Genomic DNA, 3767 nt, shown 5'->3' on the forward strand with positions numbered 1-3767 from the left:
GTAGTAGTAGTAGTACTATATATATATATAGTATATATATATATATATATATATATATATATATATATATATATATGTATGCCCATCAGCGACTATATCGTGTCCGTTCTGCCACCGCTCTTCTCTAGAAGATCGACCATCTTCTTTTTCTCGACTGAGGAAATTTTCTCACTTCTTCCCTCTCAATAGATGCTGGAGAGGATTTCGTTCAGCCATTTCTCGATGTTCACTTTTGATATTGGTGGCCGATAGCTTGACGGAATTGCTCACGCCGCGCGTGGTAACTCGGAAATTTCACCGGACGGAGTTTATTCGGGGTGAGATCTTAGACTTCTCAGAAGGATAATATTCGAGGAATATTACGGCTCTTTGACACGTTCCGGTTGTGACTTTAGCTACTGCCATAACGAGAACATTCTTGATTCGATATATTTTTTGTAAAAAATATTCTATAGAATTAATAAGCTTGTAAAATCACAAAATTATAAAAAAAATTATCGCTGAACATGAAAATCTTTTTTCACATTAGATTCTCATATTAAATTCACTTTTCGAAAAATTCATAATTAAAGAAAGAAAATGTTATATATAAAATAAAAAATCTTACATATTTTTATTCTATTTTAAGATATATATGTTTATTTTTCTAAATTTCAAAAAGAAACTTAAAAAGAATAGAAGAAATTAAGAATTTGAAGGAAAAGATTTTGGGGAATGATTGTAAATTATCTAATTTCTGAATTGACAAATGATAATTGAGAATACTTAAAATAAAATAAAATACAAATAAACGAAGGAAGTGGCTTTATAATAAAACATTAAATAATCAAGAGCATACAAGCATAAAGTAAAATACTTTTTCATTGAATATATCGAATAATTGTTCTGAAATTATTTAGATTTTCATAATCAATGATCAAAGTTTTTTTCGAAAATAAGAATAATATGAAAAGAAGTTTTTGATTTCTGGCTTGCTAAAGTTGTGTGCGAGGCAGGTGTCGATTTTCATTTTTTCGCCATGCTTAAGTAAAAGAGCGAGGAGAAAGATGGTTTTACGACGATTTTTTTTTTCATAGTGTAAACATAATATTTTATTTCATCTTTATTAACTACTTTTCTGTTCTTATAAATATTTAATTTATTTACATATTGAGAAAAAAATGATTAAATTTTAATAAACATTTATTATTTTTATTAAATAGTATCAACTAAATATTCACTTAAAGTAAATAAATATTTATTTAATAAAAAAGTAATTGTTAAATCAAATTAATAATTCTTATACCAAATAAACCTATTCTTTATTTAGTAAATATTTAATTGGTACTTAAACAAATGATTTATTAAAATTTAAAAACATTCTTTTTTAGTGCAGTCATGATTTTTCGTGAATTATTCGTTGCACTTTGTATTCGAATATTTTTATGTCTCGTAAAACTGTAGTGTTGTTTTGCATTTTCCAGCTCGAATCGTATATTTAAAGTAGAATTAGCGATTGGCTTCGTGTACAAGTCTTGTTCCTCGGAATGGACGACCACAGCTCTTGGGTCGTGTAAGGCACATCGCAAGTGCGGTTTAATGGGGTTGCATATGGCTGACAAGATAGAGGGTGACGATAAGAGTCCCTCCTTCGGCAGCTTCCGTGGGAGGGAGGAGGGAGGAGGGAGGGTGCGTGACCGTACGGAATGCCGCGTGACGCGTGTAATAACCGTAGCCGCGCGGCCTCTCCGCGCGGCACGCAGCCTGCACACGGGGACTCAGTGTATACTTACTCGTATATACTTACGTGCAGAGTGCGGTGCCCCAGGTTGCACGGCAGGTGCCGCCGAGGATTCTAAAACGATCACGTCGGCGAAGGGAAGCGAGCCGATCAGGTCCGTACCTATCGCGAAATGAATAGTGACGATGAAGAATATAAGTAAAGCGATTAACTTTAAAAAAATCGTGTTTAAAAAATATTCTAAAGAATCGAGTCATTAAATTAGAATCTTATTTGCATATTAAACCTTTTGATTGGTATTATTATAATACATTGTTGTGCAACATATTTATTTTAAAGAGCTTTGCGACTAAAAACTTTTCTTTTAGCGTTATATAAAATTGTATTAGATTTTTATTTTCAATCATTGGCACTGTTGTTATAATAGTAATACTTTAAAACATAAAAATCTAAAATTATTATTATTACTTTTGATACAAAACAAGATTGAAATAGACCTCCCATAAGAATCTAAAAATTCGAAGTACACCACTGTAAATAAGAAAGAAAGGGGAAGAGCTCTTTGATGTCGGCCACTATTACCGACTAGTACTAATATTATCTTTCTATCTTTTTGTTTCGTTCTTGATTAATGTTCTGAAGCTGACATGTTTTGGCAGACATTTTTTATCAATGTGCAGAAATGCTCATTCCAATTAATTTGATCGCAGATTAGTGAGTTCGCGGTTATCGAAGGATCATGGGGTTTTTGCTGGAAGATAAAAGCTCCCAGTGAGTTGAAATATTTATTTATTATACGAGCGAAACGCGAGATACTTTGTTAAACTCGATTGTGGAAACAGAAATTGCGCAAGAATAAATTCGTTCTCGAAGTTAAGAATATCCTCTTGCAGTTTTGCCTGCCGATTATCGCTTTTTCGGCTTTTCTCCATTTCCTAGTCGCTATCTTCTGTAACAGAAATTTAAGCGATTATGTTTAATAGTTATATACGAAGCATTGTATGAAAGTTTTGAAAAAGTTATTAATATTTTATCTAGCATTTTATCAGATGTATCGAATAGCGAACTGATGTTCATTTCTATGTAACTTTAACTTTGGTTTAAACTTTTTCTCTTTAGTTCTAAAAATTAGGAAAAGATAAAGAATAAATTAAATCGAAATTAAAATTAATCTATATTGACAGAAATATTCATTAGGTGATAAAAAAAGATATAAGTATAAGAAAGTGCAGGACATAAATAAAAAAATCAGATTATAATTTTCAAGTTTTATAAAAAAATTACATCGCGGCATTTCTTATTGAGTCTCATTTTCCACTTTTGTAGAAAGTAGATTCAAGGCGTCGTAATTTCAAGGCGGAAGCGGAATGCGTTACGGTAGAACGGCGATAATAATAATGATAACGTATTGTTGTCGCGTTCGACCCCGCGTAAATCGGCGTGGATATTTTACGGCAGCGCGAGCAGATTACAGGCTCAATTAGCATGAGGACTACATAATTAATAACTTGATTAATGCGTCGAAGCGGAACGTCTGTCCATTCGTGCTCGTCAGGTCCGGCCTGCCGCGGCTCGCCAACTCGTGGATATCTCGCGTTTACGCCGGCAGTCGATTGCGTCGTAATCGATTATACTGCGTCGTATAATGTCGCTACCGATCACTTATGCTTACCGCTCATCGCGTCGGCACGGCTCGCTTACGTTTATGTATGTTTAGGCCCGTTGCCGCGGGATAATACTCATTAGCGAGCCATTTCATATTCCGGAAGGGAAGTTGGACCGGCTGACGATCGGTTCGTGCACCGGTTAGCCATTAATTCCGGTCAATTGTCAGATACAATGTCAGATACATTGTCAATCACATCGAAAATCTGGCAATATTGAATGTCACGGCAGTCAGTCGTACATGTCTATCAGCTGTGCATTATGCGTTTCGAATTCTCGAAACGATGGCCACGAGGATTGTTGACGAACGTGTATAAATGTCATAAAATTTAAGATTTAACTCTTTCTCTCTCTCTCTCTCTCTCTCTCTCTCTCTCTCTCT

At 34.1% G+C, this 3767-nt stretch overlaps 1 pseudogene; it reads right to left on the bottom strand.

The window, feature by feature from the left end:
- The window catches only part of LOC105619706, a 32483-nt pseudogene that overhangs the window by 24899 nt on the left and 3817 nt on the right, over window positions 1–3767 (bottom strand).

Source organism: Atta cephalotes, assembly GCF_000143395.1.
Source record: "Atta cephalotes unplaced genomic scaffold scaffold00022, whole genome shotgun sequence".
In the NCBI taxonomy this organism is placed as follows: domain Eukaryota; kingdom Metazoa; phylum Arthropoda; class Insecta; order Hymenoptera; family Formicidae; genus Atta; species Atta cephalotes.